A 22,971-nucleotide genomic window follows, 5' to 3' on the forward strand; every position below is an offset into this window, starting at 1 on the left:
CAGTGGGACCAGAAGATCCCACCGGCAACCAATGATGAGCCATCTCTGCCACTGGAAAACATGCAGCGGAGCGGCCGGAAAATCCTGCCCTGTGTCATAATAGTCACTATTCCATCTGTTCAAACAATGCACTGGGGACCCAGGTTCGATTCCCAGCTTAGGCCACTGTTTGTGTGGAGTTTGCACATTCTCCCAGTGTCTGTGTGGGTTTCTTCCGGGTGCTCCAATTTCCTCCCACATTCTGAAAGACATGTTGGTTAGGTTCAGTGACCTGAACAGGCACAGGAGTGTGGCGATTAGGGGAACTTCACAGTAACTTCATTGCGCTGTTAATGTAAGCCTTACTTGTGACTAATAAGTACATTTTTAACTTTTAGAAGTTTATCTTGCTTCCCATATGTTCTTCATTCCTCAAGATAATTTCTGAAATATGCAGCCATCTTCAACAACTTTTCCTGCAGTATCTTGTCTATCACACCTGCCATTCTACACTTTGTGACAGGGAAGGAGATAGCTGGGTCAAAAATTCTCATGTCGTTCATCCTGGCTTAAATGCTAGATCCAGCACTGACACAGTTAAATGTAATAGATCAGGAAGATTGGTCATGTACCTACACCACTGGATGCATCCCAGGTCCCTGCCATGTTGTGAAGCCAGCAGGAATGCTGTCAGAGACTTTGATCCAATGATGTGAGGGAATGCCCATGTATGTCCAAGGCAAGACATGATGTCCCCATCATTTGCCCGTCTAAGTGGTGGAAGTTGCGGATTTAGGAGGTACAATTGAAGAAACCTCAGCAAGTTGTTGCAGTAAATCCTGCAGTTAGTACACACTGCCGTACATGCTGTGCTGATGGTGGAGAAAACGTATAGTTAAACTGATGTTTTACGTACCAATCGAACAAAGTAACCTGAGCTGGATGGCAGTGAGCTTAAGTGCTGCTGCAATCTTCTTATTCTTTGTATTACCCTATTCAATTGTGAATTAAATAAATTTGCATTTGTCAAAAAAAATTTAAACATTTTTCATTGTCTTCTAGCTATCACATTGTTTCCTGTGCAACACAAGGTGACAATGCATGCAGACATTTTTTATAAATAAAAGTTATATGGCCAGAAATAATCCTAATATTGCACCATAGTCTGTGGTCAGCATTAGGAACTATTGGGCACCGAAAGAATTCAAACAAACTATAATTCGAGCAAAAGTGCTTTGATAACAAGTTCTTCAATTTCTAAAGACTTTACTGTTCATATTATTGTCATCAATTAGAATGTCTTCTAACATAATCTACTTCCAATTTATGCATTATGTAATCAGTTGCATTATTTGTATCCTTAATTTTAAACTGAATTCAACCTTTCTCTTAACATTAAAGGCCTGGAATGCAACATAACTGTGTGGCCACCTTGCACACCCTGTCCTGCTTTATGTTGATCTAAGTCGCAAGTGGCACCTTGTAAGAGTATGACTGCTAGTCCCATCCAGGCCATAAGGCAGTATGCTGGCACAGTAGTTAGCATTGCTACCTCACAGCGCAGGGACCTGGCTTCGATTCTCCACACTGTCTGTGTGGAGTCTGCACGTTCTGTCAGCCTGTGTTTCCTCTGAATGCTCCAGTTTCCTCCCACAGTCCCAAAGGTGTGCTGGTTAGGTGTGTTGGCCATGCTAAATTCTCCCTCAATATACCTGAGCAGGTGCCAGAGTGTGGTGACTCGGGGGTTTTCACAGTAACTCCATTGCAGTGTTAATGTAAGCCTATGTGTGACACTAATAAACTTTAAACTTTAAAACATCCTCCTCAATACCTGTAATTCTTTCAAGTGCTTTCTGCTACTTTGTTGCTGTTCATTTATGATCATTCTTATTTGATACATCCATTGATCATAAAAGCAGCAGTTCCCCGGCAAAGAAATATCCTGACAATCTTGAGTTGTTTAGATGTGGTAAGATTTAATGCCCTCGAGGCAACAAGGAACTACCAATAAATACTGCTGACCAATTTTCATAGAATCCTAACAGTGCAGAAGGAGGCCACTCAGCCCATCAAGCTCACACGGACAGCAATCACATCTAGTTCCTATCCCCATCACCTCACGTATTTACTCTGCTAAGCGCCCTGACACTCAGGGGCAATTTAGCATGGCCAATCCACCTAAACTGCACATCTTAGGATTGTAGGAGAAAACTGGAACACCTGGAGGAAACCCACGCTGACATGGGGAGAATGTACAAACTCCACACAGACAGTCACCTGAGGCTGAGACCACAGTCCCTGGCACTGTCAGGCAGCAGTGGTTACCACTGTGCCACTGTGTCATCCGTACTTTGACCATATCCCAAAGAACGAATAAAGAAGCGCAAATATCATTGGAATACTTAATTGCTTGCAGTCAAAAACTTCCCCACAGCAGAAACATAATAGGCTGCTGCTTCCGTCCAAATATCCATTCCTTCCCATTCGAGAAATAGGACATGGCAGCCTTCATCCCTTTCACTTGAACCTCATAAAAATAATTTTTAGATTATTTTTCATTCCTCCGTGTTGAATGTTTCACCTCTTATTCCTTTCTCCTACCATCTGGACTGTTGTTTCCCCTTTTGTACATTATAAATATTCCCCATTATTATTTGAAAGAAGATTAAGGTAAAAAATGTACATGTTCATTTATTTTTTAAAAATCCACGTCTAAAGGGATTCAAATTAAAATCCTACGTATATGTCCAGAAGAGTACTTGTTTCTATACTGTCGAACCAGGAAGCCAATCGTTCAGCTAGTCAACCTTTAGATTATCACAGAACTTAAACTAATCCAATTTGTTTCAGCACTGTTAAGCCATGTTGGATACCACACAACGCTTTCACATATATCTTTTCCAGCTGGTAACTAGAGGGCTGTTTTAAAAAGTGACAGTGACGGGATGTAAGGGATCACAATTTGTGTTCTCTTCTTAAATCGCCAATAAAAGTCCCAACGTGTTGCAAGCCACCGCTCCTAAACAGAGAAAGGGTCATCTGCAAAAGGTCAAAGAGTTCTTACTTCTGACCTTTGGTTCTCTCCATCACTGACACTGTAGCTTTCATGTATTGTTCCTGGACTTCAGGCAGCAGTAGTAGTTAGGTAGAGGAACAAATAACCCATGAGGACAATCTAACAGGATGACACAAGCAAAATAGCCTGAGAAATAAATGCATATATATAAATATACATACCCCTTTATATCATTTCTTACCACTTTTCATTGCTTAAGTTGTAAGTTCAATCTTGTAGCACAATGTAATTAGCTTTTTTATGATCACATTCAATTTCAAATTTTCTGTTTAAATTGTACTTTTAATTGCATTATAGATTCAAGTTTGGTAATAATTGGTCAAGGCATATTATTCAGACATACCAGTTCAATAAAGTATTCTCGGAGCTCCAGCCAGCCACTTTCTTTAGATCAGAATATAGATCCATTCAGAAACATAATTTTCTGAACCCTCCTAATGATCATTTCACAGCAGTTATTGATGGAGGGCCACAGAGAGTGGCACTGGGTGAATTGTTCCTTTGGAGAACCAGTACTGATATGATGGGCCAAGCGGTCCCCTTCTGTGCTGTAATCATTCTGTGATACGGTGAAGATAGCCAAGAGCCGTAGCTCAGAATGGAACAAAACTCTCAGAGAGGAACAAATAGACAATATTCTGTTTCATTGGGGGTGATCTTGAACCTGCATTCGCCATTCGTGGGAGTGCCAGCAAGGCCCAGCAATACCTGGAAGTTGTGAACTTTGTCGGCAAGCTCATGACTTTCAGTTTTTGCCATCTTCCGCCAGCGACGCAATCACGTTCACATTCATAATAGGTGTGAACCTGATTTATATACATTAAACTACATTTACATATAGCTCCAAAGATGTGTGGGTTAGGTTAATTGGCCATGTTAAATTGCCGCTCAGTGTCGGGGGAATTAGCAGGGTAAATACATAGGGTTACAGGGATAGAGCCTGGGGTGGGATTGTTGTCGGTGTAGACTCAATGGGCTAAATGGCCTCCTTCTACACTGTAGAGATTCTATGGTTCCGTGAACTGTGAGAGGGGAAGAATGGCAACTCCAGTCATGGAATGTGAGGGTAAATGCCAGCACTGATCACAACTGGGGATGGTGGCGTTCGGGAGCTCCTGAGACCTCTGTGATCAGGTGGAGGGGAAGGTTACTTCTTGCTTTAATCAGGACACCCTTTAAATATTGCCTCTTGATCTCAGTGCAACCAGGCTTTGCCAGCATGTTGAGGCCTTGCCCCCTGCATGATGGTGTGAAACACATCCAGCTATCTTTCTGTGAGAGACTGCGGTAAGACCTGGAGAGAAACACAGTTTTCTCACCACAACCAACGCTCTACTATTTTTTTGGCCAGATTTCACCCATTGTCTTATGATAAAGGATTACAACCCATTATCCATGGATCACTGTTCAGAGATTACAAATAATGCAATGTAGCAGATTTCCAAAGTATTGCAATTTTCAGATGTTATAAACAAGGAAAGACCTTCAGTCACAAAAATGGCATGACATTGATGGTGTATTACCTAATAAGTGGCTTCAGAAGATCCTCCATATGTTACATTTATCTCACAAATTCTTAATGAGGATATAATTTTATCTGTGAGATAAATAAAGGATGGGGTCATTTTTAAATGGTCATATTTTAAATTAGGTAGAATTCCAAATCATAATTCTAACCTTAAATCAGAGTACTGACATCTATTGTAGAAACTACACTATCATACTTTAAACTTGCCTGTTCTGTACCTGAATATAAGCACATAGAAACTAGAAGGACCATTTGACTTCTTGAGCCTGCTCCGAGATTCAGGAAGAGCATGACTTAATTCAACTTAACTTTCCTGCCCACCCCACATATCCCTTAATTCCCTAAGCAACCATAAATTTAAGATTCTGTTCTTGAATGTACCCTACTATGGAGCAAACACAACTCTCTGGAGTAGACAATTCCAAAGTGAAGAAATTTTTCCTCATTTCAGGCCTAACTCCGTGACGTTCCATGCTGAGGCTGTGCCCAGGTTGTCAACTTCCCAGCCAGAAGGAACAATCTCTCAGTGTCTTTTCAAGGCTTATCAAGCCTTTTTGGAATTTTATATGCTTCGATGAAGTTTTGTCAGTACCATGGACAGCATTCCTGAAGACTAAGTGAGGCACCTAATTAAACTATGGATTTTAAAATAAAGAATACACCAGCAAACATTTGTAATTCAAACAACTAAACACATCCTTATAGGTACACACTTACATCCGAATACACATAGATAAACAGGCATGCACATTCCAGAGCGGCACAGTGGCACAGTGGTTAGCACTGCTGCCTCACAGTGCCAGGGACCCACGTTCAATTCCCAGCTTGGGTCACTAGCTGTATGGAGTCTACATGTTCTCCCTGTGTCTGCATGGGTTTCCTTTGGGTGCTCCAGTTTCCCCTCACAGTCTGAAAGACATGCTGGTTAAGTGCATTGGCCATGCTAAATTCTCCCTCAATGTACCCAAACAGGAGTGGCTACTAGGTGATTTTCGCAGTAACTTTGTTGCAGTGTTAATGTAAACCTACTTGTGACACTAATAAATAAACTTTACACACACACAGATATTTATACTCATTTTTGTACATATGCACACATAAACCTGTATACAAATAACATTAAAGTTTATTTATTAGTGTCACAATTAGGCATTGCAATGAAGTTACTGTGAAAATGTGATAGTTGCCACACTCCGGCATCTGTTCAAGTACACTGAGGGAGAATTTAGCATAGCCAATGCACCTAACCAGCATATCTTTCAGACTGTGGGAGAAAACCTGAGCACCCGGAGGAAACCATGCAGACATGGGGAGAACATGCAGCCTCTGCAGACAGTGACCCAAGCCAGGAATCGAAACCAGGTCCCTGGCACCTTGAAGAAGAAGTGCTAACCATTGTGTCACCATGTCACCCTACATACATACATAGATTCATCTACATAAAGGTACGTGCATGGATATTGCTATATACGTTTACATACACATGTACACAAAAGTAAATGCAAATAAACAAATATGTTACACAAGTATCCTGAATTAAAATAAAATAAATGCTAATATGGGGATTGGAGGAAAAGAAAACTTTTGCAACATTGAAAGAAATAGCAAATAATAAAGACCAGAAAGAGAAAAGAAAACAATTTACTGTTTTAATTAATCAGGTATTCATGTATTTAAGCAGCCCTATCAGAATGAGAAAGACAGGAATCATTTTTAACAACAATTATATAATCATACTGTTCATCATGTTTGGAAAGACATTTCAAAGAAATTTATAAAAGGAGTTGATGAGGAGCTCTCGTGTGAAAGGGAAAATGGAAATTAGGGGAGCAAAAGGGGGGCACGGTTGCACAGTGGTAGCACTGCTGCCTCACAGCACCAGGGACACGGTTCAATTCCAGTCTCAGGTGACTGTCTGTGTGGAGTTTTCACATTCTCCCTGTGTCTGCGTGGGTTTCTTCTGAGTGTTCCAGTTTCCTCCCACACTCCAAAGAAGTGCAGGTTAGGCCATACTAAGTTGCCCTTTAGCATCAGAGGGGATTAACAGAGTAAATAAGTCGAGTTACAAGGATAGTTTCTAAATGGGATTATATTTGGTGCAGGCTCGATGGGCCGAATGAGCACCTTCTACTCTGTAGGGATTCTATGATGACACATGTGGCCACGTGGGGAGGATTTTCGGGAGAAGGAGGATCAAGGCGGGTCAATTTAGGGAGATACTTTTAGGAGACGGGGGGGGGGGATAGCACTGAAGGAACGGAAACTGATAGAGGCATCGAAATAGTAGCAGGAGTAGTGGGTGCAAAACCATTGCTGGAAGAGATAACCAAGGAAGGGAGGGCATAAACGTGGAAAGATTGGAAAGATGTTGGGGTTGGTGGTGGGGAGCTGGGGGGGGAGGTGATGAAATTATACCACCCCACCTCCACCAGCAGGTGTCTAAAGACAGGTTAGAATGTAAAATAAAATGGGTGACAAGGCCGTGACCTTCCCATATATAAATTATTGAGCCCAAGCCAAAATTAGCTAAAGAACCATAGGGCAGGTGTTTGAAATCAGTGATCACAGGGGCTAAAGAGGATGGCTTTGGTTTTGACAATATTAAGCTGAAGAAATCATGAGCGTTATCCAGATTTTATCAGTGAGGGCACTGGAGAGTTTCACTACAGTCACAGGATTGGATGACACTGGTGAAGTGATAAAGCTGGAGGTTACTTCAGTACATGAGATATAGAAGGGTCCAGAGGGGCAATTTCTTTTCACACAGAGGGTTGTGAGTGTCTGGAACAAGTTACCAGAGATAGTAGTAGAGGCGGGTTTAATTTTGTCTTTTAGACAGTTACATGGGTAAGATTGGTATAGAGGGATAGGGGTCAAATGTGGGCAATTGGGATTAGCTTAATGGTAAAAACTGGGTGACATGGACAAATTGGGCCAAAGGGCCTGTTTCCATACAGTAAAATCACTCTACATGTCTGATACTTTTGGTAAGATTTCATGATTAAGTTGGGGGAGGGGTGTGGGTGGGTAGTGTTGTGGCAGGCGACGGTGGTAGGGGGTGGGGAAAGCTGGTTCAATGATGGAAACTTGAGGTACATCAGAGGCAATATAAGGTCAACATGGGTGTAACATGCATGTGTACACGTAGGAAAACAAAGTCTGAAAGAACTGAGGGATGGGAAAATATAATGCACTGAAATTCTAACTAGCACTTTGACAAGTCTAACTATCCATTGTTCAATAATATCTTCTTTTTGCATCAGTTCATGTTTGTTGTGTTTGATTGACAATGATGTGCCACCTTGTGTATAAAAGGACTGTAAGACATAAGAGCAGAAGTAAGGCATTCAGCCCATCGAGTCTGCTCCACCATTGAATGAGACTATGACTGATCTGATGATATCCCTCAATTCCATTTGAAAGAATTATAACATGAGTGAGTATTTTATTTCAAGCAGTGAAATCACCAGTGGAGATCCAGTTTGGAGTGAAGTTAAGTTACAGCAACGGAAAACAGGCACTAGTGAATTGGACACCCATTACACATTGTCCTATTTCCCTTCTCATTGACTGGTCTTCCCTGCTGCCGTCAGACTTTTGAATGGACCTACCTCACTTTAAGTTGATCTTTCTCTATACCCTAGCGATAACTGTAACACTACATTCGCCACCCTCTCCTTTCCTTCTCTATGAATAGTATGCTTTGTCTGTGCAGTGCGCAAGAAACAATACTTTTCACTGTATACTAATATATGTGACAATAATAAGTCAAATCAAATCAGGTGAATGAAGTTCATACAGGATGCATATCAAATTGCCTAACCACTACTACCCTTCTGTAAGGGGAGCTTAAATTGCAATCTTAGAGAAACAGCTATAACATGAGGGGAAAAGTGGGGAAGATTTCAGATTCATTTGTGAATATTAAGTCAGCTCCCCTCCACTGTCATGTTTATTTATTAGTGTCACAAGTAGGCTTACATTAACACCACAATTAAGTTACTGTGAAAATCCCCTAGTCGACACACTCTAGTCTCTGTTTGGGTACCCAGAGGGAGAATTTAGCATGGCCAATGCACCTAACCAGCACACCTTTCAGACTGTGTGGAAAAAAACAGAGCACTGGACGAAACCCATGCTGACACGGGGAGAACATGCAGACTCTGCACGGGCAGTGACCCAAGCCGCGTATCGATCCTGGATCCCTAGCACTGCGAGGCAGCAGCACTAACCGTTGTGCCATCATGCTGCCCACAACATATTCCATCAGACTCCAGTATTTGGGGATTTAAATTAAAACAGTTGAACAATGCAATAAATATAATTTGAAAGAAATGCACTAATAATAATATATTATTAACTAATCTGTTGCAGAGAGGCATTGACAAAGTGACAAACTTGTATTCCTTTGTTCATGAATGCAGAACCAAAAGATGCACATTGTGTTGAAATAAACCCTCTGGCCCAGGTCTGACTGACAACATTGGGACAAATATGTTTGTTTTCTTTTCTCTACCACCACCAAATCAAAAAAAATGCTTTGTCAGATACCTTTTTCCACACGGTCCCTTAAGCCACTATACTTAAGGAGAAAGTGCTGTCTAATTTCTCCCATCTCAAAAGAAAGCGAGCAAGTGTCAATCAGCCTTTGAAAGTGAGAAGAGAGTCTGCAGCGGGGAGGCTGCTCTTCCTACCATATGCCTTTCACTTTCGCTGGAGCCGCGCTGGCATTCTGAAGTGCTTCTACTTGATTCCCTCCATTACCTGGTTTTAATTAACCTCCTGAAGCCTCTTTGTGTGGCTGATGATGTCAGTGGAGCGGTTGAATAGAAAAACGCCCCCGTCAGATTTTTGGGACAAGCTCTACATGAATGGGTCGGCTCAGCCTGGTGGTTGTTTCCTCTTTAATCCCATGTTTAGGAGCACGAGCTGTGGACAATAGACAACTCCTCCAGCCTCTCTAATCTTGATTCCATTTGACACATCCAGCCCCTTTGTTGACCCTCCTAAGAATAAGCTACCTCAATGTACTCGAGATAAGATTACCTTCAGAAGTGTCATTGAGATAAAACAGTCCAGAGTACTGTGCCTGGCAACTCCATGCCTGAGAAAACGGCATTACTAAGCAACCTTCTTTAAAATGTCATTGTGTGTAAGCCCTCGGATAAAGTGCTGCTTTCCACAGGATACACAAAATGATGAAAGGCCTGCCCAATCATTGGATATAGTTTTCTAAAACCAGTCAAGCTAAACTTTAAACCATTTTTATTCATTTTATGGGTAACCAGTTTGTTCATGGCAGTGTTGATTGGTGTCCCTGTTGAGTGGTGTTTCAAATGGAATGATTGCCGAGCAGAAAGGGCAATTTGTTTTTTGTATCTGGCTGATGGGCTGTCACAGGTTCATCATTTACAGACATTCGAGATGTACACATGCAGAATCTCCAACACTTCTCCAGGGAAATTTAAACAAAGGCCCACATCAGTCAGATATCCAAGGAAAAGTTTTTAAACTTTGGAAATTCGCCGCCATCACTTAAAATGGGTGGAATTTTCCGGCCGTTCACACCAGTGGGATTCTCCGGTCTCACTGCAGTGAACGGAGATTTGGCTAAGCGCCAAATCCTCCGTCCTCACATGCAGCAGCAGTGGGACGTGAATGACCAGAAAACATAACACTCTATCCCCATTGGTTGCAAGTATCTCACTGGATGTCAGGATTTGGAACCATAGCTCTGATCTCCACTCAGGCGGACTGTCTAGAGCGAGTGGGATTCAATTCCAACACCTTCTGACTTGGAGGTGAGATTTCTACTACTGAGCCAAAAGATTCTCCGACTTAAATTGTAATAAGGAAGGAGCTTTCCATTGCCATTGAATCGTGTCAGAATGTTTTATGCTTATGATATAGAATCCTACAGTGCAGAATGAGGCCATTCAGCCCATCAAGCCTGCACCGACCACAGTCCCACCCAGACCACATCCCCACAACCCCATATGTTTACCCTAGCTAGTCCCACTCTCACTAAGGGGAAATTTTGCATGGCCAATCCACCTAAGCCATACATCTTTGTTCTGTGGGAGGAAACCGGAGCACCCGGAGGAAACCCACGCAGACAGGGGGAGAATGGGCAAGTTCCACACAGACAGTGACCCAAGATGGGAATCGAACCCCATTCTTCCTACAGTTGTTTAGCAAAACCACAATAGAGAATAATTTACAAAGTTTTGGTGGTGAAATTGTTTTTTTTATGTCAGATCACAAGTTCAATCTTGGGCCAAATGTAAGATATCAAAAAAAATTGACAGAAGAAGCAAAATGGCTTAAATGGTCCACTACATTTTTCATGTTCTTAAATAACCATAAAGATGATTTTTACCTCTTTATTATTTCCATACCTGCTTTTCAGTTTACAAAAGAAGGAAACACATAGAAAACCAGAGAAGGATGAAAGGACTATGAGAGCCAGTCATCTTAATCAGCAAAAATCCTGGAATGTGATTATTACTGCTTGTCTTGAAAAAGTCAGCTATGATTAAGAAAAACTTCTTTCAGAGATGGAAAGATTCACTGCTTGTTCCACTGCACTTAGGAAAATTAAACCATCATGGCTTACCAGATGATAACATCAAACCAATACCTAATAAGCATAACACTTCTCCTGATCCTAGAAACATAGTTAATAGAAGCAGGAGAAAGCCATTCGGCCCATCACGCCTGCTGCACCATTCATGCTGATCATGGCTGATCATCAAATTCAATACCCTGATCCGCCTTCCCCCGATATCCCTTGATCCCTTTAGCCCCAAAAGGTGTATCTAATTTCTTCTTGGTATCACTCAACGTTTTTGGCCTCAACTACTTTCTGAGGTGGTGAATTCCACACAGTCACCATTCTCTGGGTGAAGAAATTTCTCCTCACCTCAGCTCTAAAAGGTTTTCCTCTTATCCTCAAATGATGAATTTTACTGGTTCAGAAATCTGACAAGCATCTAGCAACTTGGGTTTTTCACTCTCGATTTCACTTAGTGTTGGCCGTCTGGGTCAAGGTTAAGGTACTAACTAAATCCTGCTGAGAAACAAACCCGCTATGGGAGACAGGTAACTGGTGGGAAACCATGGGTCACTTTCGTGCAAACCCTTCATCAGACAACCCCATACGTAGGATTGGTACAGGGCCCACTGTAGGTCAAGTGAATCAGACAGGACAGAAATCTAAGGAGATACAAAGTAAGACAAAAGGATGAATAAATAGTGGGTAGGCCCTCACATTTTTTTAACTTATTCTTTCATAGGATGTGGGCATCACCAGCAAGGCCAGCATTTGTCATCTCTCCCTTATAGTCCTTGGACAGAGGGCAGTTAAGAGACAACCACATTGCTGTGAGTTTGGAGTCACACGTAGGATAGACCAGGTAAGGACAGCAGACTTCCTTCCATAAAGGACATTAGTGAACCAGATGGGTTTTACAGCAATTGATGATAGTTTCATGATTAGTATTCCTGAGACTAGCTTTCAATTACAGATTTATTAATTAAATTAAGTTTGTCCGGCTGCCAAGGTAGAATTTGAACCCAACTCCCCAGCGGATTATCCTGGGCCGTTGGTTCAGTGATTTTACCAAAATGCCACTAACTGTCCCATGGTGTGGTTGAGGAATGCACTGCACATTGTGCCAAACACTTCCACTGGGGCAGACTTAACCAAGGGGGCACAGATTTAAGGTGATTGACAAAAGAACCAAAGTTGACACAAGAAAAATCTATTCTGCGCAGCAAGCGATTATGATCTAGGAAACACTGTCTGAAAGAGGATTGATGTGGAGATGTCGGCATTGGGTTGGGGTAGGCACAGTAAGAAGTCTCACAACACCAGGTTAAAGTCCAACAGGTTTATCTGGTAGCTCGAGCTTTCGGAGCGCTGCCCCTTCCTCACCTGATGAAGGGACAGCGTTCCGAAAGCTCGTGCTACGTGACAGTACATAACTGGACTTGGGCTGAGAATGTGTGTGGTTTTTTAAATTCATTCATGGGACATGAGTGTCACTGGCTAGCCAACATTTATTGCCCATCCCTAGTTGCCCTTGGAAAGCAGTTGAGAGTCAACCACATTGGAGTGAACCAGATGGGCTTTTCAGTAATCAGCACTGAACAGAGTTGTAAAGACATTTGTGTTGAATTAGCCTGACATAATTTATCATCGAGACTCACACATGAAGACTGATTCTTCAGATAAACTAAAGGGGGTACTTCAATAATTGCAGAACAATGCACCCGTGTGAGGCAATTCCTTCAGGAGATACCTGGAAAAAAAATTTCAAAAAAACACTCCATGTATAGAGCCTCTAAACAGTCAGTTATATCGAAATATTTATTGATATTTTTAGCCTTTGACAAGAGTGAGACAATTTTAATGTTGTCAAACTACAAATTGACAGCAAAGAAGTTGCAATTTTATTTTGGAAATCTGTCACACTAAGAGATGTCTCACATTACTTGGCAGTTTCATAAAATTCTTTCTGTACAATCCCGCAGCAAACAGGCTGAATAAAATCACAAGCCATTTATAAATAAAACCAGATACTAATGAGGCAAATAATGACACCAAGGAAAAGCTGACTAATAATGCATTTGTGGAGACACAGTTTAAAGTAAACCCTTTCTCAATTTACAGTGCGCCTTAATATTCTAAAAGCCTGCGTGATCCCATAAGGCTACACAGAACTTGTAATTAGGGACAGTCAATGGGATGATCAAATTCCGCTTTTTATTCCCCAGAAAAGAATGCACCGTTGAATGTTAATTTGAATCTAAAACTCCAGTTTGATGTTGTTCCAATTTCTGCTTGAATAGTAACTATTCTGCTGTTCGATGCTTTGCATCGAGCTCATTGTTTTAATGAGGTGCACAGCAAAATCCGACAGGTGCAGAAATGGAACAGTCAGTAACCCTCTGGGAAACATCAGCTGAATCTCTTGTGCTGGGAAAGCGACTGCTGGAAATATCAGCAATTCAGAAGAAGACAGGCTAATTTACCTGAGATTTTATTTTTAACAAAAGAGAAGAGAAAATATAGGAGGAGTACTTTCATTTAAGAAAAGTGGCTCAGAAAAGTTATTTCACAAATGTTCTATTCATTGCTGATATTATTTTCTGCACCTTGTTACTTTTCAAACCCACAGAGATAAGTCATTTTGCATCCCGTCTCAGTCCATTACTGGCAACTCCTACAGGAGACTCAGTGAGCTGCTTCAAGGAGAATCCCATGGGCCCAAATGCCGACTAGTATGTTTTGATTTGATTTGATCTATTATTATCACTTGTATTGGTATACAGAAAAAGTATTGTTTGTTGTGCACTATACAAAGCAAACCATTCATTGAATACACAGGGAAGAAGGAAAGGAGAGACTACAGAATGTAGTGTTATAGTCATAGCTAGGGTGTCGAGGAAGAACAACTTAATGTAAGGTAGGTCCATTCAAAAGTCTGACGGCAGCTGGGAAGAAGCTGTTCTTGAGTCAGTCGGTACGTGACCTCAGACTTCTGTATCTTTTTCCCAAGGGAAGAATGTGGAAGAGAGTATGTTGAGGATGAGTGGGGCTCTTGAATATGATGACTGCTTTTCTGAGGCAGCAAGAAGTGTAGACAGAGTCAATGGATGGGAGGCTGGTTTGCGTGATGGACGACTACGGTCACAACCCTTTGTAGTTTCTTGCGGTCTTGGTCAAAGCAGGAGCCACACCAAACTGTGATACATCTGGAAAGGATGCTTTCTATGATGCATCTGTAAAAATTGGTGAGAGTCGTGGTGGACATGTCGAATTTCCTTAGCCTTTTGAGAAAGTAGAGTGTTGGTGGACTTTCTTAACTATAGCAACAGCGTGGGGGGACCAGGACAGGTTCTTGGTGATCTGGACACCTAAAAACTTGAAACTCTCAACATTTCCACTTAATCTCCATTGAAGTAGACAGGGGCATGTCCTCCACTATGCTTCCTGAACTCGATGACTATCTCCTTCATTTTACTGACATTAAGGTAGAGATTATTGTCGTCACACTGAGTAGAATTTATGGTGGTTATGTACCAGCTTGTTTTGGAGCACACGTGATATTTTACCAGCTCAGACATCTCCATATTAGCACTGAGAACTACCTGTCCATTATCTATATGTCGAACCTTTCATTCCTGTTCCTGCAACTGGCACTATTACAATAGACATTTGCTCTGAAAGGAAAATTGAAATAGGCCAAAATAAAAACTTAAATGAGCAATATCTTACTGCAGCATTGGTGGCTGCGCCTTCAGCAGTCTAGGACCTAATCTCTGGAATTCCCTTCCCTAACCTCTTGACCATTCTATTATCCTCTTCTCCTATATAATTTGCTTGTTAAAACAAATTATATCTTTAAACAAGCCTCTGGTCTCCTGTCCTTTTGTCAAACCTGGTGTTAAACATTTGATAATGCTGCTATGAAGTGCGTTGGAACTTTTCTCACAATGTTAAAGATGCTATATTGATGCAAACAAACAGGAAGTGTTGGAATATCTCAACAGGTCTGGCAGCATCTGTGGAGAGAGAAATAGTGTTACCATTTTGAGACCAACATGACTCTTCTTCAGAACATAAATGTTGTAATTGTTAACGCTGCAGGACTCTTGACACCTAATGCCAGCATCAGGAAAACCAGATTAAGTGGAGTATTATTAGGTGCAGAATAAAAGCATTTCCATTCTGCCCTCCCAATGGTCACAGCCTTGATCATGGAGGAGCGTTTACTAATGCACACTTGGAATTTTTTTTCCATTTTCCACACCAGCCATTTTGTGAGATTGCCAACATATTGTTAGCACTGCTGTCCCACAGCATTAGGAGCCCTAGTTCAATTCTGGCCTTGAGTGACTGTGTGGAATTTTCACATTCTCCTTGTATCCCCGTGGGTTTCCTCCAGGTGTTCTGGTTTCCTCCCACAGTCCAAAGATGTGCGTATTAGGTTGATTGGACATGCTAAATTGATCCTTAGTGTGAGGGGGATTAACAGGATAAATATGTGTGGTTACAGGGATCGAGCCTGGGTGGAACTGTTGTCGATGCATACTCAGTGGGCTGAATGGCCTCCTTCTACACTGTAGGGATTCTATGGTGTCACTTCTATTGAATATGCAGCAGGTTTCTGCAATGCTCATCATTTCCACATTAAAATGAGCTGAAACTACCATGACCCATTTCACATAGAATCTTTCTAGTCTTCAGGGAAAAATTTCATCCCATCAATCTGAAAAGGGGTTTGTTTGTATTTTATTTATTTTAAGTTGTTTTCTCCTTTAAAGAGCATTCCAATCGTCACAAAAAAACTATTAAATCCAGTTGTCTTCAAATGGAGTCCTTGACATCGGATTATTTATGTTATTTTACCTCAAGAGCAAGAAAGATTTTAAAAGGGATATTTCCCAAGCACTGTGAGCAGCCATTTTGACTCCAAGTGACAATATCAAAATATATAGGGAAGCTATAGATATTAGAATATAAGGCTCTGAATTAAGAATTCAGGAGTATAGACAATTTTTTGTTTACTTGCCCGAATAGTGTTGTGGTGCTACACCAGTGTAGAGATGTAGTTTAGTACCCTTCCATGTGTCTTTCCTGTGTATTTCTGTTTAAACATTAGAACTGTGACTACATTCAAAATTATCTCTTTGGCTGTGTAGTACTTTGACTGTCTGGTTGTTGTGAAAAGTATGACAGAGGTGCAAGTCTTTTATTCAACTGTTCAACAAATGATTTGCCAACAAATGTCAAAGTTAAAGAGAAGACATTGAAAGCATTGATGGTACAGATGTACATTGCAGTGTTACTTCTCCCTGGCACATTGGAACATTATTAAACAACGTCATCATTTGGTGTTCTGAGAAAGAGTTGAACCGAAAGCTTTTTCATCTGCCAGTACTGTCCTTTGAAATTAATTTAAAATTCAGTGTATATAAATGCGTGTAGAGGGAATATTGTCCCAATCTGCTCAATCTTTCCTCAAGGGTCAATCTCCACAACCAACGAATCAGTCTTGTGAACCTTCATTCTATACCTTCCAAGGCTATTATATCCTTCCTTGGCTAACTGGACCAAAACTGTACACAATACTCCAAGTGTGATCTCACCAAGGTACTATATACAATTGCAGTAAGACTTCTTCAATCTTATATTTCAATTCCTTTGTTATAAAGGATAACATATTAGTTGACCCTAATTATTTCTTATACCTCCATGTTAACCTTCTGTGACTTATTAAAGAGACACCCATATCCTTCTGTGTGCCATATTTCTAGCTCCCAAATCTCTAGCTACCAAATCCATCCCTTTCCCTGAAAACTGTCTGAGGCCAAACATGAGTGTTTCTATCCTTAGTGTCATATTTGATCCAATCACATATTTGTACCATCACCAGGACCATCTATTTTAAATCTCTGTAATATCACAGACACTGCCCATGTCTCAAACCTTTCATCTTATAGTTAGGAGAACTTATAGAAACACATAAGATTATGGAGGGAATAGATAAGATAGAAGCAGGAAAGTTGTTTCCACTGGCGGGTGAAACTAGAACTAGGGGGCATGGCCTCAAAATAAGGAGGAGCAGATTTAGGACTGGGTTGTGAATCTGTGGAATTCCCTGCCCAGTGAAGCATTTGAGGCTACCTCATTAAATGTTTTTAAGGCAAGGATAGATAAGTTTTTGAGGAATTAAGGGTTATGGTGAGCTGGCGGGTAAGTGGAGCTGAGTCCACAAAAAGATCAGCCATGATCTTATCGAATGGCGGAGCAGGCTTGAGGGGCCAGATGGCCTACTCCTGCTCCTAGTTCTAAAGTTCTTATGTTCCTTCAATTACACTTTTGTTACCTTTTCAGTTCCAGCCTTGGTGACTGTCAGCACATTCTCTCCACGTCTGCATGGGTTTCTTCTGGGTATTACTGTTTCCTCCCACAGATGTGTAGGTTATGTTGATTGGCCATGCTAAATTGCCTCTTAGTGTCCCAAAATGTGTAAATTAGAGGGATTAGTGGAGTAAATACATGGGGTTATGGGAAAGGGCCTGAGTGAGATCCTCTGTCAGAGAGTCGATGCAGACCTGATGGGCCAATTGGCCTCCTTCTACACTGTGGGATTCTATAATTGTAGACCTGACTACTTCAGTGTACTCCTGGATGGTTTCCCATATCTTGCCCTCTATGAACATGAGGTCACTCAAAACTCTGCTGCCTATGTCCTAATTCACACCAAATTCCATTGACCCATCTACCCCTCTGCTCCCTGACCAACATTGGCTCCCAGTCAAGCAACATCTTAATTTAAAATTCTTGCCATTGTTTTCAACTCTCACTGCGGTCTTGCCTCCCACCATACTCCACCTCCATCTTAATAATATCCTCCACAATCTGAGGTCCCTATTTGCTTCAAGAAGACAACTCAGTACCAAAAAATAGCCAAGCAGCGTGCCTTAATGGCTACCGGGCAATGGCTCTGACATCCTTCATTATGAAACGTTTCGAAAGGTTGGTAATGGCACGACTCAATTCCAGCCTCCTGGATTGCCTGGATCCACTACAGTTTGCCTACTGACGCAACAGGCCCAGAACAGATGCCATCTCCCTGGCCTTGCACTCAGCCCTGGAACACTCAGATAACAAAGACTCCTATGTCAGACTCCTACTTATTGACTACATCTCAGCCTTCAATACCATTAATCCTATGAAACTCATCTCCAAACTCCAGGCTGGAACCTCAGCTTAGCCCTCTGTGACTGGATCCTGAACTTCCTAATCACAGAACACAATCAGTAAAAAGAGGCAACAACACCTCTCCCATAATTAGCCTCAACAAGGCTTTGATCTCAACTCCCTACTATGACTGTCTGGCCACATTCCCCTCGAACTCGGTTTTCAAGTTTGCTGATGACACCACCGTAGTGGGTCAGACCTCAAACAATGATGAGACAGAGTAAAAGAATGAGATAGAGAATCTGATGAACTGGTGTGGCAACAATAACCTCTCCCTCAATGTTAACAAAATGGAGGAGATTGTCACCGACTTCAGGAAGTGTAAAGGAGAACATGCCCCTGTCTACATCAACAGAGACAAAGTAGAAATGGGCGAAAGCTTCAAGTTTTTAGCTGTCCACATTAGCAACATTCTATCCTGGACCCTATGGTTAAGAAAACCCACCAATGCCTCCACTTTCTCAGAAAACTAAGGAAATTTGGCATGTCAGCTACGACTGTCACCAACTTTTACAGATGCACCATAGAAAGCTTTCTTTCTGGTTCTGTCACAGCTTGGTATGTCTGCTGCTCTGCCCAAAACTGTAAGAAACTATAAAGGTCGTGAACGTAAACCAGCCTCCCATCCATTGACTCTGTCTATGGATCTATCCTCTGGATAGAGGATTGGTTGTCAAATAGGAGGCGGAGAGTAGGTGTCAATGGGTGCTATTCGGATTGGCGCTTGGTGACTAGTGGAGTGCCCCAGGGGTCGGTGCTGGGGCCTCAGCTATTTACCATTTATATAGATGATCTGGAGGAGGGAGCTGAGTGTAGGGTGTCGAAATTTGCTGATGACACGAAGGTGAGTGGAAAAGCAAATTGTGCGGAGGGTGTAGAAAGTCTGCAGAGGGATCTGGATAGGCTAAGCGAGTGGGCGAGGACCTGGCAAATGGAATACAATGTTGGCAAGTGTGAGGTTATCCACTTTGGCAGGAATAATAGTAGGAGGGACTACTATTTAAAGGGCGAAAAGCTGCAGCATGCTACGGTGCAGAGGGACCTGGGGGTCCTTGTGCATGAGTCACAAAAACCCAGCCTGCAGGTGCAGCAGGTGATCAGGAAGGCAAATGGGATGCTGGCCTTCATAGCAAGGGGGATTGAATATAAAAGTAGGGAGGTCTTGCTGCAACTGTACAGGGCACTGGTGAGGCTGCAGCTGGAGTACTGTGTGCAGTTTTGGTCGCCGCACTTGCGAAAGGATATTTTGGCCTTGGAGGGAGTGCAGAGGAGGTTTACTAGGCTGATACCAGAGTTGAGGGGGTTGAACTATGAAGAGAGGCTGAATAGACTGGGCTTGTACTCGTTGGAGTTTAGAAGGATGAGGGGGGATCTTATTGAGACGTATAAGATGATGAAGGGGATGGATAGGGTAGAGGTTGAGAGGTTCTTCCCGCTCAGAAAGGACAGCAGGACTAGAGGGCACAGCCTCAAGATAAGGGGGGGTGGTTTAGAATGGAGTTGAGGAGAAACTTCTTCACTCAAAAGGTGGTGAATCTCTGGAATTCTCTGCCCGTTGAAGTGGTGGAGGCTACCTCGCTAAATATATTTAAGACGCGGGTAGATAGGTTTTTGGTAGGCAAGGGGATTAAGGGTTATGGGGAGAAAGCAGGAAAGTGGAACTGAGCCACGTCAGATCAGCCATGATCTTATTGAATGGCGGGGCAGGCTCGAGGGTCTAGATGGCCTACTCCTGCTCCTATTTCTTATGTTCTTACATTATGTTCTACACTTCCCGCTGCCTCAGCAAAGCAGCCAGCATAATTAAGGACCCCACGCACCCCTGACATTCTCTCTCCCTCCATCTTGTGTCGGGGAAAAGATACGAAAGTCTGAGGGCAAGTACCAACTGACTCAAGAACAGCTTCTTCCCTGCCCCTGTCAGACGTTTGAATGGACCTACCTTATGTTGAGTTGCTCTTTCTCTACACCTTAGCTATGACTGTAACACTACATTCTGCACTGTCTTGCTTCCTTCTCTATGAACGGTATGCTTTGTCTATATAGCGCGCAATACCTTTCACTGTATACTAATATATGTAAATCAAATCAAAATCAAATCAAATCAATCCTCAGACCTCTGCGCCCGTCTAAATCTTGTCTCTTGAGCACTCTGATTTTAATCAATCCATCTGTTGGTAGCTGTGCCTTTAGTTGCTCAGTCCTTAAGCGCAGGGTTTTCCTTCCTCCCTCTCCACCTCGCTCTGCCTCTATCTGCCTTTAAGATGCTCCTTAAAACTGACTTCTTTTGGCTAAGTTTTTGCTATTCTGCAATAATATTGCTTTTTGAGTCAAATTTTGCTTTATAACACTCCTATAAAGTGACTTGGGATGTTTTATTGCACTAAAGATGCTAACAAATACAAGTTGTTATGCTGTTTGTGTATTTAAAAAATATCCTGCTTACTATTCTTCCACCTGGAGGGAACAATTGCACACATCCCCATGTTACATGCCAGATTTTCTTCCCCCTGACCTCAACGGGCATCATAGCGGGTGGAACAGGAAAATTTGGGAAGTGGTTCACAGTCAACTGAATTTTACCATCCTGCTCACCAAGGGAATCAGAGTGGGTGAGCGGCAGACAATGGAAAGGTCTGTTGACCTTGGGCAGGATTTTATGGTTTCACGATGAGGGAGGCTGTAAAATCATGCCCCATGGTTCTCCCAGCTTTCTCATCCTGCTCATAACAATGCCCATCAAGGCCAGAAAATCTCAGCATCCAATTCATTTGCCATGTTCTTTCTCATTTACTTAACAGGTCTGTGTCCCTCTGCAGACTCTTTACATCCTCCTCACAGTTCACTTCTCCATTCATGAATATAGATTCTATATAGCTGAGGCCCAAGCATTGATACCTGCAGTACCTGACTTCTTACCAAGTCGAAAATGATGGGCCAAAGGGCCTATTTCATTGCTGCAAAACTCTATGACTCTATGACCTATTTATTGCTCCTCTTTATTTACTGATCATTAACCAGTATTCAGTCTATATTAATCTCAATCCATGAGCCCTAATTTTGTGTAAGTGCCTCTTGTGTGACAACTTATTGAATGTCTTTTTGAGTCTCCAAGTGTATTATATTCACCTAGTTCTCCTTTATCTATCCGGCTAGTTACAACCTCAAAACCTTTTAACAGCTTTATCAAACAGCACTTCCCTTTTGTAAGTCCATGTTGACTCTGCCTAATCATTCTAGGATTCTCTAAGTGCCCTGTACCATTTGACTACTAATTGTTTTGACCATTTCACCTACTATGGATAATAGTTTAAACTGTCTATAATTCCCTGTTTTCTCATTCCCTCCTTTCCTGAATAACGGTGTTACATTTGCTTCCTTTCCCATAGGGTGGGTGTAAAATCCAAGGAATTCACCAAGATGAAAGTCAATGTGTTCACTGGGTGGTTTTTCCAGCCCTGCCTGCCAGAAAGCATTCTTTCTACTTGTATCACAGCTTGGTATGTGTCCTGCTCTGCCCAAGACTGCAAGAACTATAAAGGTTGTGAATGTAGGCCAATCCATCACGCAAACCAGCCTCCCATCCATTGACACTGTGTTCATTTCCCGCTGCCTCGACAAAGCAGCCAGCATAATTCAGAACCCCACGCACCCCGGACATTCTCTCTTCTGCCTTCTTCCTTCGGGAAAAAGATACAAAAGTCTGAGGTCACATACCAACCGATTCAAGAACAGTTTCTTCCCACCCGCTGTCAGGCATTTGAAAGGATCTATCTTGCAGTAAGTTGGTCTTTCTCTACATCTTAGCTATGACTGTAACACTACATTCTGCACTCTCTTGCTTCCTTCTCTATGAACGGTATGCCAAAATCAATAAACTTCCCTGGCCCCACCCCCACCATGACAGAGCTGTAAAATTCCACAGAGCGGGTGGGAGTTTACGGCTTCAATCAACCCGAGACTGGAAAATCCCACCAGAGGTCAATGGAAATTTCCATGCCCACCCCTTGCCCGATCTGATTCCATGGTGGGCAGGGAGGTAGAATCCTGGTGATTGTCTCTGTAGCTATCTATTTTGAAACCATCTGATGCGGGCATTATGGTCCAGGGGATTTGTCAACTTTAAGTCCGATTAATTTTCCAGCATGATTTACTGCAAACAATAATATCTCTCGCTCTTTATTTCCACCAGAACTTTGATCCTTCACTATTTCCAGGATGGTTACATTATCGCATTGCTGGTTGTTAGAGCTTGGTGAGCACAGTTTTCTGCATTTCCTGCTTTCCTATGATGACAAACTCCAAACTATTGGCCATAAAATTCTTTAGGACATCCCAAGGACCTGAAGTGTGCTTTATAAATGCTCATCTTTCTTTCTTCCTTTCCCTATGCTTATTAGCTGATGGCAGCTGTAGTTACATGACAGCAATAGCCCACATCCTCAAGGCCTTCCTGACCTGTTAAGACGTTTCCATTTTGGTTCTTCCTCAAGAAACGACTGCTTTCTTCCCCAAAGGCACCATCAAGTCTGCGCCAGGAGATACAGGTTTCATCAAGGAAACAATAACCAAAAGGCAATAGGTGCCACAGGTCAATCTTTAAAAGAACACTTT

General features: G+C 42.1%; 1 long non-coding RNA gene across 1 annotated transcript in view; it reads right to left on the reverse strand.

Moving 5' to 3' along the window:
* Positions 1-911: 911 nt before the first annotated feature.
* Positions 912-22,971, reverse strand: part of LOC145353167 (uncharacterized) — a 39,274-nt gene continuing 17,214 nt past the window's right edge. Inside the window, exons 2-4 of the long non-coding RNA XR_013888648.1 lie at positions 15,083-15,152; positions 3,051-3,154; positions 912-971 (exon numbers count right to left, since the gene is read on the reverse strand). This is a non-coding gene — a long non-coding RNA (uncharacterized LOC145353167). The remainder of the gene's footprint in view (positions 972-3,050; positions 3,155-15,082; positions 15,153-22,971) is intronic.

The sequence above is a fragment of the Carcharhinus amblyrhynchos genome, chromosome 15 (genome assembly GCF_965287045.1).
Source record: "Carcharhinus amblyrhynchos chromosome 15, sCarAmb.v2.hapA, whole genome shotgun sequence".
NCBI classification, from domain to species: Eukaryota; Metazoa; Chordata; class Chondrichthyes; order Carcharhiniformes; family Carcharhinidae; genus Carcharhinus; species Carcharhinus amblyrhynchos.